The sequence below is a fragment of the Vombatus ursinus genome, unplaced genomic scaffold (assembly GCF_900497805.2).
Source record: "Vombatus ursinus unplaced genomic scaffold, bare-nosed wombat genome assembly UNPS02006215.1, whole genome shotgun sequence".
Taxonomy (NCBI): Eukaryota; Metazoa; Chordata; class Mammalia; order Diprotodontia; family Vombatidae; genus Vombatus; species Vombatus ursinus.
This window is the reverse complement of record NW_020945993.1, coordinates 10601-27483: the sequence shown is the minus strand read 5'-3', so window position 1 is coordinate 27483 and position 16883 is coordinate 10601. Positions and strand designations below refer to the sequence as shown.

General features: G+C 38.6%; 1 pseudogene; it reads left to right on the top strand.

The window, feature by feature from the left end:
- The first annotated feature begins 8185 nt into the window (after positions 1–8185).
- LOC114032963 lies at positions 8186–8447 on the top strand (annotated as a pseudogene).
- The last annotated feature ends 8436 nt before the right edge of the window (positions 8448–16883 follow it).

The window sequence follows — 16883 nt, the reverse complement described above, 5'->3', positions numbered from 1 at the left end:
GAGAGAGAGAGAGAGAGAGAGAGAGAGAGAGAGAGAGAGAGAGAGAGGTATCTATCACAAAAATCCAGAAAGGAGAGAGTATCCAGGAAGAGAGGTTGGTCAACAGTGTCAGATGTGGCAGAGAGGTCAAGGAAGATGAGAACTGAGAAAAGACCATCAGATTTGACAAATAAGGAATCGTTGGTAACTTTGAAGAGAATAGTTATAGTTGAGTAATGAATCTAGAATGCATAAGATTGAAGATTGCATGAGAATAGAGTAAGCAAAGTCAATGAGTCAAGACATCTTTTCAGAATTGTACCTGCCACTCCATGAGAAATTGTAATCGCTTAGGTAAGGTATCTAATTTCATGATGACAAAGTCTAATATCACCCCCATCTATGTTCTGATATCCTTCCAAAATTAAACCATGTCCTATGATAAGAGCTGAAAGCAACCTTAGGGGCCATGTCATCTAACCTCTTCATGTTAACAGTAAGGAAACTAAGACCGAGGGAGATTAAATGACTTGCTTAACTAAGGTCACAAAGGTAATAAGTGTCAGAGGCTGGATTTGAACTCAAGTCCTCTGCCTCAAGTTCCGTTCTTTCCAATGTATCACAATATCTCTTTGGTGCTTATTCCACCTTAGTTCCTAGCCTTAGTCTTTTCGTTAAACAATAGATAAAATCACACCTTCAGGGGAGGGTCACTGGACTATATCCATGGCTTGTGCCTTTTTTTATGAATTGCTAATTCACTCACTTCAGATAAATTGTATTCTCCTGATGTATAGATCTAACCTATTAAATTAAAGTCCTAATTTACTTTTTAAAAAAAAAAACACTTTAAAGCTACAATTGGGCTAAAATTACACCTTTTGAAAAGATGCAATTGTTTCCTGACCATGAACTTTTGCTTTTATGAATTGCTAATTTGTTTAATGGGCTTATTCTGCTCTGAAATTTGCATCATGAAAATTGCTAGCTTCCAAGAGTCCTCTGTGTACTACTCAGTTTGTACGTTTTGTTGTAAAGGTCACATTTGACATTGTAAAGCAGTGGGCTCTTTTGAAAAGGTACAAATGCAAGAAATTAAGTGGGCCCATTGGTATAATGTCATTGTTAAGGAAAGGGGGGAAAGATTTTAAAGTGAATTTTTATTCATATTGTTTACGAGCAATGCGAGCCCAGCTCAGCTCCATGTGAACTCCTTCTCATGACTTTTACATTGTCGGCTTAGCTTACAATTCAGGAGCAGTGGTGGTTGAAAAAAGGATTGTTAAAATCATGTATAGTAGATCAAGGAAGTGTATAATTTGATTAGTGCAAGGAATGGAATCCTTCAGCATATATATATATATATATACACATATAAGTATGTCTTATTTTATACAATAGATGCATGCCTGAAAATTGTTCATAAAATCCCCATGTTTAAAAATAATAAATAATAACTTACATTTATATGGCACTTTATTGTAAGAAAGCACCTTATAATTAATGTCCTCAACAACTCTGGGAGGTAAGGTAGGGCAGGTATTAGTAACCCTTTTCTACTGATGAGAAAACTAAAGCTCAAAGAGGTAAGTGTCTTGCTCAGAATAGCTTAGCTAATGTGTGATGGAACTAGACCCAAGTCTGTGTGACAAATGAAAAATGTGAAGGAAATAAATTCTGGGTAACTATTAATGTTTTATCAGTCATGTCTGGCAGATAATAAATAAAATGATGATCATTTGGCTTTCTCTCATAAACCAAAGGCAACTCATAGAGGCACTCAATGTTTATATGCCCTTGGAAGATTGGGTGATCTCAAAGGCAGAAATCAACTCGGATTGGTTAACAATTTATGAGACAATGAATATTCTAATGAGAGGTGGGCCTGTTCTAATTAGGGGCTGGGTATATGAGTCTGATCATGTCACCCATGGACAAAGAGAAACTCATTTCTTTTCTTTTCTTTTTGCTTTTTAATGAGGTAATCAGGGTTAAGTGACTTGCCCAGGGTCACACAGCTACTAAGTGTCAAGTGTTTGAGGCTGGATTTGAACTCTGGTCCTCCTGATTCCCAGACTAGATCTCTATCCACTGTACCATCTAGCTTTCCCTATAGGAGAAAATGAAAGTTTAAAATTTGAGAACCAAGTTTCTCTATCCACTGTGCCACTTAGCTGCCTGAGTGACTCATTACAAGCCAGACTACTCCCACCTTGGGCAAGCTATACAAAAGGATCTATCGGAGGATAGACCCAGTCAATGAACAATGAACACCTAGATAAGATGATCTGGATGTGGTGGCTTCTTTAGGCAGGGTCAGAAATGCCCTTGAAAGGCTAGACTTTGAATCAGGAAATAGAAGAAAAACACCTGATCATGTCATTTCTTTGCCTAAAAATCCTCAATGACTCCCTATTGTTTGTATAGCACATGTTTTGGAGCCAATATCCCAACTGCCACTTATATTGAAAACTTGAGTCCCCTGAGGGTGGCTCCTTCCCCTCCCCCCATATATTCTAATAGTAACCCAATAGGGCAGGATATTCTTTTCAAATAGTCTTTCTCCTGAGTCAAAAAGGCCAAGGTCTCCCATTGCATCCTGGGCCATCTCTAGTTGTCCTAATTTATATCTGGCCACTGGACCCATATGGCTCCAGAGGAGAAAGTGAGGCTAGTGACTTTGCACAGCCCTCCCTCACTTAAATCCAATTCACTTGCAAGTCATGGCATCATCTTCCTGATGTCATGGTCGTCTTTGAGAATGAAGGACAAACCACAACCAGTGCGTCACCTCAGATTATCAGTTGATATCAATTAATTAGCCAGGATTAATTAGCTTTTAGAAAATGATATTTACTAAGATTGTAAAGTCAGGCAGTTGGTACAAAACAAATCCCCTCCAAAGTTTTTGGCATACTCTCCCACAAGTACATACAGAGCTTGGGGAAAAGTGAGCTCAAATTTAGAGCATGTTTCAAAGAGAATAACAAAACTTCTGGAATTCTCTTCGCTATCCTCAACATGTTCCCCTTAGATACGGTTTAACTCTAGACTCCTTGTATGTTCCTGAAGCTGCATTTCCTCGGGGTACCTAGTTTGTCCTTGTCTCCTGACGCAGACACAACTGCCAAGACATACTATTCCAGGGATACTGCAAGGATGTCAATGAGAAGTCCAGATCCTCTGACCCTCTGAAGTTCAGGTCATCCTCTGGTCAAGGGGGATGGGAGAGGAGAGAGAGACTCTATTCTTCCTATCCTCCCAAGCAATTCACTAAGTATCCAAGACTTCACTGGCACTGCTCTTTCCTGGCTGGTAATTGGAAATGTCCAATTCCATTCTAGCTTATTGGTTTTATCCGCAACCCACAGAGTGTGACTGAGGCTCTTCAACCAATCCCAACACATTCCCTGTACAGTGTCACTGCATTTTATCCAATGGCTTTCCTTCCAAAATGATCAAAGGCTTTTTAAACTTAGATTGATTATAGTAGAGGGGCTCTCATCTGGCTTAGGAAATTACTTTAAGAGGGATGACTCACTGATTCAATGCACCACCACCCCCCCACACACACACACTCTTATACTCGCAAAGTAAAATCTACTATTCTGCTTGGCATTCAAGATTCCCCACAATTTGATGATGTTCTACATTTCCAGTCTTATTTCATATTACTTCTTTCCATATATTCTATAATCCAGCTATGCTGTCCTATTTGGATCTTCTTTTTAAGACATCCTGTATTTGCCTGTTTTGTGCATTTTATTTCTTATGGTCCACACATTTCATTCACTTATTTTAGTTCCACTTAAATAACACAACCTCCTTGAAACTCTATGTGATGTCCAAGTTGGCAATAATCTCTCTCAAAATTTTCTAATATACTTTTTATGCAATACTATACATTATAGTTATTTATGCACTTACCTTATACCAAAATAGGTTATAAGATCCATGCACCTAGCACAATATTTTGTAAACAGACCAAACAATTAATCATTCTATTATTAAGTGAATGAGGAGATTTAAAGTAAAAGGATGTTCTGGATAAAATGATCATTAAGATTCCTTCCAGTTGTAAGCTTTGATTATTCATTATTTCCACCACATGTATACGTCAGGAACCATAGCTTGTAGGTACCCAAAGCTGCCCTTCTAAAATACATTGGAACGAGGTCATAATTTTTTTTTCCTAAATGCTAGGTATTGTCCCTTGTGTACTTGACAACGCTCCTCTCCCCCAGCTTGCTGTCTTCTTTCTAATGAGTTCAAGAAGCTTTAGACTACTTTGGGCAATATCACATATAACCTATACAACCTCTTTGTCAGGTTGCCTGGTTCTTTACAGTCACCTGGCATCCCCACCTTAGTCAGCTCATGTGTGTAAGTTTCTGTGCCCTTTCTAAAGACTTAGATTGGACTAGGGACCTCCTGTCATCAACTCTAGAGAACAGGTCTCCATTGGAAAGTTCTATTTAATCTGTCTACTATGGATACAAGCAAACCAAGCACTAGCCTTACAAACAAGTCTTTAAAGAGAACTTATTGGCACAAGTTCTCAGGTATGGTAGTCATTAAGGTATTAGCAATTCTGCAATTTGACCTTACCTAGATGGTCCTGAGTTAAGAAGTGAGTGGATGTGGGGAGGTAGGGGATGAACATTTTTTTAGACTAGACTTATAATTTCATTGCTGAAGGGAACTCTTAGTGAGAAAACACTCTCAACCGATGTAAATCAGTATCTGTTTACAATTTAGTTTTAGAAGCCCTTGCTAGAGTAAATGACTTGTCCAGGGATTTGAACCTAGCTAGATCTTCCTTCTTCTGAATCTAGCTCTCTAAGAGTCTAATCACTAGCCACAATGCCTTTCCTAAACAAATTAGCAGGTTTGAAATAAGCACGCTAAAGTTAATCATGCCGAGGATCCTACAGGAGGAATGTTTTGAGCCAAGTTTTGAAAGAAAAGGAAGAACAGGAGGCTGGCAGAAATACTAGGGGAGGGAGGAGGAACACTTGTTCCTCATTAGAACCGACCATGCAAGTGATCACAGCCTCGCAGACCTTATAAAAAAAAAAAAAAAGGAGGCTGATCCTAAGAGAAATTAGGTAGGTACTGTCTTGTGGCAGGCTGAATTGGACAGTTCTGGTAGGAAAATCTGATAGGTCTCAGCAGTCCACTTCCAGGTGCATTCTCTAAAGCCAAGTCCTGGAAGGAATGTGTTGACTGCCAGAGAGCTGTGATCAGAGAAAATAGCCCTTTGTGACAAGAAAGAAAAAAAGGAGTGACCCCTTTAGAAAACACATGGAGCCTCCCACCATCTATAATTACCTCTAGTAAATTTTCCATTCATCTGCTTGTCGATTTCTATTCAGGAGAGGATGTTTGGCTGTGCTGCTGTACAAGGGGAAAGACTGTAGGCACATTCATACTCACACAATCTCCAATCACAGCACCTGATGGTGATGAGCATTTGCTTATGTGAAATTTTCATTTCAATCTCCCTTCTTAAAATTGGGCAATTTCACTGTAATACTACTTAGTGCTTACATAATGCTTTTCATCTTCAAAGTACCATGTGAGCGTTAACTAATTAACATTAAACAATGTTACCAAACCTCCCTCTTTTAAAAATGTATCAACCTAGAAAGGTCTGAAAATTAAGGATTTTGATCTCAAATGGATTTCTTTCACGCTGCTCAGATAATTTAGACAGCTGCTTAAAGAAAGATCTTCATCTACTGTACACTGTACACTAAATTTTAGAAGCTACAAATGAACTGTTTTCTTATCTTTCCTGACATAAGAGTAGCCTTCCCCAGTGTTTTTATTTTGCAGAGTTAGGACAAACTCTGCTCTTATTTCAACTGCAGCCTCTTTGCAGGGGGATTTCAATAAGGCAAGCAGTTTGAAACAGCAAGGATTCCTACTCAGTACAGAATAAGCCCTCAGCACAATCACATCCCTGATCCACTCCAGCATGGAAACAATGGGTAAACAGAAGTCCAGGATCTCAGCAACTATATTCTTTTCTAGGATCTCTTGGTACCAAAGGGTTATGGGCTCTGGGCTTCAGAAATCAGAGAGTTTGGAATAAATGTAGTTTCTACTTAAGGCTGGTAGGTCCAAAAAGCATGGACCTAGGTTGTAAGGGGGAACACGGTTGAATTATCCATTGCTCAGATACTTTCCAAAATTCCCTTACAAATATTTGGTATTTAGATAGACCCTTAGTATTCCAAGGTAAACAGAATCCACATTCAGACCAAATGCATTGCACTATAAAAAATGAAACAGTTGAAATCCCCATGAAGACTTCTTTTGTCAGCATGATTTGGCTCAGGAATGGGTGAAGGAATTCCTCATGTTTCTGAGGAAATTAATTTTAGTCTTTTTAGCATAAAGCATCTTACAAAGAAACATTCCTCTTTACTCCCACTTCCCTTGGTTCAGACACTTAGCATCTCTTGCTGGAACTATTTTCGTCACTTCCTAAGTGATCTCCCTGATTCAGTCTTTTCCTTCTCTAATTCACCCTCCTCACAGCTGCCAAAAATTATCTTTTAAAGCATATGTCTGGCCATGTCACTCTCCTGCTCAAAAATTTGGGGTCACTCCCTATTTTTTATCAAATCAAATGAAAACTCTTAAACCTACAAATCAAGTCCTCCAGAAGCAGGTTTCAGCCTATCTTTCCAAGCTTACTGCAATACTGGACTGCATTCCCAGACTTCATCCTGTCCCTCTCTATTTCATTGTCTTTTGATTCAGCATCACCAGTACCTAGAATGTACTAGCCCTACCCCATGACCTCTTATTAAAATCCTTTTCCCATGACAAAGCCAAGCTCAGATCCCACCTCTCCCATGAAGCAACCTCTTATTACACCTTATCTCTACTAATAAATAACCCTTCTTCCATTAAATCTCTCGCACAGCTTTAGTTATACTTCTCCTAGGCTGTTATCATACTAGTTATCTGTGTATTCTGCCCCAACCCCTACTGAGACGTTAAATTCCATAAGAACAGGGACTGTACATGATATCATCTTTGTATCATCAACATCTACTATAGGACAATCCATATAGCAGGCATTTACTTAATAAGTTTGTTGAATTAAATTGAACTAGAGTGTGACTCACTAATACATGACTGGTAGAGCTATGAGTTGGTCCAGCCATTTGGAATTATACTAAGAAAATTATTCAAATGTCCACAAGCTTTGACCCAAAAATCCCATTGCTAGGCATACACGCCAAGGAGGTGAATGACCAAAAATAACCCCTCAAAAAGCTATATAAACACATTTTTAGTAGCAAGGAACTAGCCAGCAAAGTAGATAACCATCAACTAAGGAGTGGCTAAAGAAGATGTCCTCCCCACATGTACAAAAATATTTACAGCAGCTCTTTTTTGTGGTGGCAAAGAATTGAAAATTGAAGGATTGGGGAATGGCCGAACAAGTTGTGGTATTTGAATGTAATGAAATATTACGTGCTATAAGATGAGTAGGCAGATTTCAGAAACACCTGGAAAGATTTACATGAACTGATGCTGAAGTGAAGTGAACTGAACCAGGAGAACATTGTACACAGCAACATTACATAATGATTAACTATGATAGACTTAGCTCTTCTCAGCAATATAATGATCCAAGACAATTCCTAAAGACTCGTGATGGAAAATGCTAATCACATCTAGAGAAAGAACTTTGGAGTCTGAATGCAAATCGAAACATCTTATTTCCATTTTTTTTTGTTTTTTTGTTTTGTTTTTTTTCTTTCTTTTGGTTTTCCCTTTTGTTCTGATGCTTCCATCAGAACATGATTAATGTGGAAATACCTTTAACATGATTATATACGTATAACCTATATCAGATTGCTTGCTGTCTTGGGGAAGGAGGAGGGAAGGGAAAGAGGGAGAAATACTTGGAACTCAAAATTTTACAAAAATGAATGTTGAAAACTATCTTTACATGCAATTGGAAAAAAATAGAATACTACTAATGAATTAAAAAGAACTTATCCTCTATGAATGTGATGGAATATTGTGACTGTAAAAAATAATGACTATGATGAATATATAGAAGCACTAGAAGACCTATATGAACTGATTCAAAGTGACCTAGGCAGAACATGGAAAACAATAGAAAGAACATGAAAACAATTGAAACTGGGTGGGCAGGGAGGGGGCCCCAGAGGCTGTAATGGCTGAGTCTGATCTTGGGGACAGAAATTATGACAACATGCTGAAGATGCTGTCTAACCTAAACAAGGACTTGGAGAAGATACTGGAGGAGATAGAGAAGATATCCATTCAAATGACCTGGATGGCCTATGACACGGTGGTGATGCACACCAACCCTGCCTTGGCCAACTCCACATGGTAACTGGAAGATGTCTTCTTGAACTGCAAGGAGGAGATGGAGAAGATCTGGCAAGAACTGCTTAATGAGACTTTTTTAAAGTGTTGGGCAGTTTTGTTGAAATGCTTATTTTTGGTCTTTGTGATTATTCATTCTAAGGGATGGATCTCTAGCAGAGGAAAGAGAAATGGATACATTGGAAAATGTAAGGAGTATAAAAACAAAAGATAAATTCTTTTGGGTGGAGGGAGAAAGAAAGAAGATGTGACTTTAAGTACATATAACCCTAATTTGTTTAGCACAGTGAATAGAGCACACAACTTGGAATTAGAAAGATCTGGATTCGCATCTGACCTCAGACACTTATTGGCTATGTGACCCTGGGCAAGTCACTTAACCCTGTTTGCCTCAATTTTCTCACCTATAAAATAAGCTGGAGGAGGAAACTTGAAGTACTCTAGTATCTTTGCCAAGAAAGTCCCAGATGGGGTGACAAAGAGATCAGACACTACTGAAACAACTGAACAACAACAAACCCCAACTTAGAAAACAAAGTGATATAAATTCAAAATGTCCTAAGATTATATTTACAGTTCCAATAAGGATAAAAAGCACTTTTCTGGATACTTGTAATCACTTAGACATAGCTTTTACTTGAAGGACTATCATTCACCAGAAGATAAAATAGATTTCTTCTGCTTGTCCTCAAATAGTAGAATTATGAGTAATAGGTACAAAGAGGAAAATCTAGGTTTGATGTGAGGAAAAACCTCCTAATCCCTAGAATGAAGTCAGTCACTACAGAAGGTAGTAGGTTCCCACTGACCTCATAAGCCACCTAACTTAACCTTACTCCAAAAAAAAAAAATTCACTACAATACAAAAGATAATAGTCATTAGTCTTTGCTTGAAGACTTGCAGTGAAAAGGAACCTAGTACTTTTAAAAGGCAGCCCATTCTAATTTCAGAGAATAACTTGGGCACCCAGGAGAATGAAAATCCTACCTCCCCACCCCACCCTTTCAAATTCCTGGCTCATAGCTAATCCAATTGATCTTACCACACCAACTTTTTTTTTTGAAGCCCCATATTGACTGACTTTCTGGTTTGGGTGTTTAAGATTAATCCATCAATATGTTTTGGAAGCTAGGTCTCCTGTCCTCATAGTTATCACACCCATAACCCAGTGAAAACATGAGGTTAGGTCTAAGCCAAGAAAAAGGGTACTAACTAATGTACTAAAGTTACTAATGCCCCTTTTCCTCTAAAAGCCTCTCACTAACTCTTCTAGGATGAAAATCTTTCAGGATGGCATAATGCTTAAATCCTCAATCCATTAGATTGTGAGCTACTCCATTAGACTGTGAATTCCTTGAGGTCAGGGGCTTTCACCTCTTTTTATATCCCTAGCACTTAGCACAGTGCCTGGATCATAATAAGTACCTAAGAAATACTTGACTGACTAACTCTTCCATCCTTCCCAGCAGAGACAGATTAGACCAAGAAGAATTTTGAATTTACCTGTCAAAATATTTTTCCTTACCTCACAGACAACTGGAGGAGGCAACTGAAAACCTAGTCAGGGTTTCTAATAAGGAACAGATTCATCAAAAATTAGCTTCAACATGTAAAGTCTTCATGCCCACATTAAATTATACCCATTTGGACAGAGGACTCCATTTACAACTGAATTCTGTCAAAATACTTTTCTAGGGTTTCTTCTTCTTCACAGCAGATTTTAATCTGCTGCTGTTATCCCATCCCTCTACTTAAACAAGCAGACTCCTGGGGGAAAGCCCCAAGAGCCATCTTAGCCCACATTGTGTATTTAGATGTGCTGGATTCAATTTCCTCATCTGTAAAATGGGGAGAACAATAGTAAATATCTCACAATGTTATCATAAGGCTCACATACACAAAGCACTTTTAAAACTTCACAGTATTATAAAAATTTCAGTCATCATCATCATCATTGTTGTTGTTGCTGTTGCTGTTATAGCTATTGTTGTTATACTTAGCACCTTGAGAGCTTTCCATAAGTTAGAGAAGGACCTGTTTGAGCTAAAGGAATCGATACATTTTTCTCAGCTTCTAAAGGGACCCTGGAAGCTTCTATGTCTCTAGAGGCTGGGTAACTCTTGAATGATCTGAACCCTCTTGTCTCTGACCAAATTGTCTGATAACTGCTTAATGAGAAAAATGGATTGTTTCTTTTAGGGACCAAGATATAATTTAACATACTGGTAAAGGGAACTTGCCTACTAATCCATATTCTTAATATAATTATGTCTTCCACAAGGAGCCTTGGCTCTCTCTCATCTCAGACTTTTTGAAAATGATGATTTGAAAGCACTGACCTCAGTATCTCTAAATGTCAAAGAATTTCAGAATTAGATAATCCCCAGAGACAATCTACCTGATAAAACCTCCCTCTGCAACATTCTCAGCAAGTTGACAATACTCCATCCTGTGTGAACCTACAGCAAGAAGGAACTGGCTTCCAGAGGCATCCCATTCCACTTCTGGATGGCTCCAATTAATTATTAGGAATGTTTTCTTCTTATCAAGGATAAATGTACTTCTACATCTTCTACCAATTTCACCTAGTTCTGTCCTTCAGGGCTAATCAGAGCAAGTATAATCTCTATTCCACTTGAAGGCCCTTGAAATACTCTAAGATAGCTATCATGTCCCCTTAAATCTTCTTTTCTTCAGGCTCAACAACTCAAGTTCTTTCATCTCAGGCTCATTATCCCCAGATCCTTAGATGGAATTATTTTAAATCCCCTCACAATATTGGTCATCCTCAAGATACACTCCAGGTTGTCAGTATCCTTCTTTAAATGTGGTACATTATTACATGTTATCACACATTATTACCTATGTGGTCTGCAAAATGATTGTCACCTCCCTTCATCTCAACACTCTGTTTCCAGTAACATAACCTATGATTCCATTACCTTTTTTTGGCTTCCATGTCATACTGTTTACTATACCGAACTTCTAGGCTGCTAAAATTCCCAGGTCTTTTTCACATAAGCACTTATCTAGCAATGTCACCTCCATTCCATACTCGCATCACTCAATTTTCAAACACAAATATGGGAATTTACATTTATCCCTATTGAATTTCATTTTAGATTCAGTCTACTGTTCTAGCCTGTCAAGAGTTCTCTTTATTGGATCCCAATTCTGTCATCTATGTGAGATCTGAGACATCAACAAGTTTGATAAGTATGCCTGTATCCATGTCAGTGATGAAATGTTGCAAAAAACTGGACCAAGGACAGATCCCTGGAGAATTTTAGAGATTTGCCCCTAGGATGAACTTACTCCATTAATATGGTGGTCTGGGGCTCAAGCTGCATCCTCCTTTTCTACCAGCAACGTTGACTGGAGATAGATAAAGCCCGAATGACATTAAGAGAAAATTCATCTAGAAACTTTCCAACTTTTTTGTCCTAAATCATGACCTAGGGCTAGGTTGAGGAGATTGTTTTAAAGCCTGCTTTAGGTTGATTTGTCTGTTTCTCAGTGGTATGTCAGCCACTGCCCAGTGTGATGGCTTATTCAAAATATTGGATAGAAATAAGATTCACTGTGAAATTAGCTGTAGACAAGCTCAGAAACTGCTAATGATGCAGAGATAATAAGGGGATTTGCAGAAAACACTGATATCGCATTATGATTAGCGAGCAGAACCTCACCCCTTGATGCCTGCGGGGCCGAAGCTCCCACAAGAAGCACAAATGCATATGTATTAGCAGCACACCCTGGCAAATCCAGGCTCTTGAGGCCAATGGGCTCAGCACTCCTGGTCAGGGGCTCAGAGCTCAGCCCTGATTTGCAAAAATGATTAATTTGTGGTTTTTGAGAATGAGAAATGTTTACCTCCTAGTAACAGAAAAGACCAAAACCTGGTTTTAAATCAAATTCCCCATTTGCAATGACAAAATCCAGAGAAACACAAATCTGAAGTCTTTTCAAAGCCAGTGCCCTTTTAAAACATACTCTTTGCCACCAGCTGCCTCTTCTAGGGCAAGATTTCAGATGTTAAAAGCTCCTTTAAGTCAACATGTAAGACAGAGACACACAAGTGTGCATTTATGTCTACCTACATGGTGGGCTGAGATCCGTAAACATGCATGTGGTAGAAACACAGTCTAAGAAGCACAGGACTGAATTTCAGAAATGAAATGTAACATCTGCCATAAAGACATGATGCTGGAAACAGCCATTTTCGGTGACATCTGGGCCTTTATCTAATGGGATTCATATGTACATATTTACACACACACCAAAGAAACGTTCATGTGTGCTTTTAGATAATTTCTGTGTACAAGTCACAGTCTACACATTTTTTTGGCATAGAAAGAAAAAATGCAAATTGTATGCATGGCAATGAGCAAGTCACCTGCATAATAAGATGCCAGAAAGTTTGAGGCTAAAACTCTTATTTACATGAATAACAAATTGGTATGGGAAATGTATTCCTTTCCTTCACATCCCATCACATTCATCTCTCAAACCTAGAAACCTCTACTCAGTATAATCGCTCAGTTCCTAGCTCCATTTTAATTTTCTCTCAATTTGTTGCTAAGCTTCTGAAGTGAGGGTGAGGTTCCCAGTTCCCAGGACTCAGTACCCCTTTACCCATTTAAGGAACCTCACAGAAGCATAGACTCTCATTTGGAAATCACTTTGGAAGTTATCTAGTCCAAATCTTTATCATAGGTTTATCAATTCCCTCTATGATATCTATGATAAGATTCTGCAACTACTTGAGTGCTTCCAAAGATGGGTAACTGGGTACCCAATAAGCCAGCCCATTCCATTTTTGGACATCTCTGATTATTTTGTTGTTGTCTTATTTCAATTGGGTTTAATGACTCCAAATTTCTCCTTGAATCACAGGCCAAACTTTTTTTTTATCAATTTGGTAATGGTATATGGCTACAAGTTGCAAAATACCATAGTAGTCATATCTGAACAGAAAACTCCAGACACGATCTGACAGAAGCAGAATACAGTGAACCTAGCACCTCCCTTGTTCTGGACATTAGATTTCTATTAATACAGACTAAGATTACACTGGTATTTTGGATAAGCATTTCAGACTTATGTTGAGCTAGTAGCAAAATGCAAAATAAAGTGGTGTATGTTGGAGGAATTGGCTTCCCATTTTGCCTAAACCCTGTATAATAATACTCACAAAGGATAAAAAAAAAATTCTTTGCTAAATTTATATGTCCATTTTGATCAGGTTCATTCTTCAAAAAAGTGCAATTGAGACACATAAATAAAGTAATGGATAGCCACATGTTAGACATGAACAGGCTACAATCCATTATAAACAAGGAATTAAGTGTGAGGAGTGGTGACAGAGCTGTCTTTTTTAAGTATGATTGAAAAAAGAAGATGGGTTAATCATGTATCAAGAAGAGAGGAATAACTGATCCTTTCAGTCTCTGAGGCTCACTACATTGACTCTTTATTCTCTTTCACCCTACATAGCCAACCTGTTGCCAAATATTGTTTCTTTTTCTGTAATAGCTCTTGCATATGTCTGTTCTTCTCAATTTGTATATTCTGCATCCTAGGTCAGAGGCCCTCATCAACTCTGACCTAAAACTATTAGAATAGTTTTGGCTTGGTCACAGGATTACAGAGAATTGCTAGACAAGCGCTTATGTGAAAAAGACCTGGGAATTTTAGCAGCCTAGAAGTTCGGTATAGTAAACAGTATGACATGGAAGCCAAAAAAAGGTAATGGAATCATAGGTTATGTTACTGGAAACAGAGTGTTGAGATGAAGGGAGGTGACAATCATTTTGCAGACCACATAGGTAATAATGTGTGATAACTTGTAATAATGTACCACATTTAAGAGAATTTTCTTCTCTCCACAGAAATCTGTAAACAGAGGCAGGCTGACCACATGCAAGTAATGCTATAGTCTCATGAGTTTAGAGCTGGAAGTAACCTCAGAAATCATCTAGCCCAGCTGCTCATTTTAAAGATGAAGATCCTAAGGCATAGCTGAAGTGCCTTCCTCAGGATCACAATAGTAAGTATCTGAGGAGGGATTTGAACTCAGATGTTCTTAAAACATTGCAGTCTTCTAATGCCCAAAACATTATTTGCCTTCCCTCTAGAATGTTCTATCACCCATGAAAGGCTACCAAACCATACAATGCACTTGGCTTAAAAAAAATAGCTATAGGGGGAGAAAATCTGAAACTCCAAAACTTATGGAAATGAATGTTAAAAACAAAAACTAAATTAATTAATAAAAAAGAAAAAAAGGAGGCAATAAAATATGTCTTTATGGTTTAATAAAGAAAATAAAATTTAAAAATAGCTATAGGCAAAAGAAAAGGAGATCCTACTAGGACATCTCCACATCCTTCAAGCAATCCAGGTTTGCAATTTGAGGGTCATCCTTGAATCTAACCTCTCTCTAAACCCAACCAATATCCAGTCAGTTTCTGAACCTTGTCACTCTTACCTACAAAATGTTTTTCACTCTCACAGCCCCCAACTTAGTTCATCCCCTCATCACCTTTTACCTGCATTATTTCAACAGCCTCCTAATTAGTCTACCCGCTTCCAGTCTCTGCCCCTCTTAAATTCATCTTCAACATAGTTGCCAATGTGACATTCCTAAAACACAGATTGGATCATGTCATTCTCCTACTTGAAAGCCTTCAGTGACTCCCTACTATTCTAGGATACAACAAAAAATCCTAAACCTGTTGTTTAAATGCCTTCAAAGACAGGACTTTCATTTACCTTTCTAGCCTTATTTACATATCACATACTTTCCTTTCACACACTTCCCACATTTTCCATTCCAGGCAAACTGGACAGCTACTTATTCCCTGTATATTGCATCTTCTGCCTCTGTGACTTCGTGAGTCATCTTGTGAGTCCAAAATGCACTCTCTACTTGTCTTTGCTTCACAGAATCCCTAGCTTTCTCCATGTCACAATTCCAGTGCCACTGTCTACACAAGGCCTTTCCTGACCTCCAGTTGGTAGTTTTCTGTCAACTTCTTGAAAGTACTTTATATAACTTTTCAGTACTTGGTATTTATTATCTATGTACATGTTGTATCTCCCTAGCATAATGTAAACTCCTTGAGAATAGGTACCATCTCAGTTTTGCCTTTATATTGCCATCAACTAGCCCAGTACCTGACACATAGCAGATAGACTCTTAATATTCTTGAATTGGATTGACTCCTTTATTCAGGTGAATCTTCCATGAAACTGTGAAGGGGACAGAATGCATGGATCCCCAGAGTATTGTCCTTCTAACCAACTCCACCCCCCAAGTGCCACAGCCGATTATCTTTGCTTCCTGAAAAGAAGCCCCAAGTCTTTCTTTGACCTTGGCTAATTTTATTATCCCATTGGCAGCTTCCTTATACTCAGGGGCAGAATGTGAGCTATCTCCTGGTAAAGGCCTCCTATGCAAAAAATGTGCCCCCTTCTGTGGCACCATCTTTCTTGACCCCTGGGCCAAATGCTTCCCTTTCTGGCTTCTGAGGCACCAGAGCACAAAAACAATAAAGCAAAGGCACCTTGGGTAGTAAATTTCCCTGGGTATCTCAGTCTCGTCTCCTGGATGTCATACAGAAAGTTTAGGAGAAAACAATGCAGCCAGTTCCTTCCTTGTTTTCATGGAACAAGGGAAGAGCACTTATGCCTTCGAAGAACACTGACCCAAACACATTGTATTAATGGACAGCCTGGTGAATAATCCCTCAGAGGGGGCTTCCCACTCATGCACCCTTTGCGTCCTCAAAAGAGAGAAAATTTGCAGGTACCTCTATAATCAGTTTCAGTCCCAGAAGTGCCACGTTTTCAATACCCATCTGGTCATTTATTGTGGCCTGCCTACATATATCAAGTGACCTTTCAAAGTTAAATATCTTTACCATCTTCATTTCCCCCCTCTTAAATGTCAAAAGTTGCATTCTGCAGCTGTTTCACAACAGATGGTGAAAACAACATCAAAAGCCACTGAGAAACTATATTCAGCTACTGAGATGTCTTAGAAAACTTCAATGGTTTCCTCTAATCTCAGAAAGAGCTCTTCCACTCATAGTGATATACAGTCATCTCTCTTCTAAACAAATACAGAGCAAAAGAACAATCCAGAAGGTGGGGGATAATGAAGCCAGGGAGACCTCTGCTTCCATGAGTAATAAACCTAGTCCTGGAAAAAGGACCAAGAGCCTGGCTCCTCCCCAGGCAGTACTGGTCAATAAGAGCATTGGTCCATTCTTGACCTTTTTTGAACTCTGAGGCCCTTTAGTTGAACTTTATGAGAAGATGTAGGTGAGGTATCTTGGTCTTCCCATAAACTCTGATACAAATATTTGATTCAATAAACATATATTAAGTACCTACTTTATGAAGAATATCATGCAAGGCACCAGATAAGGTACAAAATTTAGCTAAGACACATAGACCAATGTAACATTCCCTGAACCAAAGCTCAATGGGGAAAATTAAAATGTCCCAGGAGACA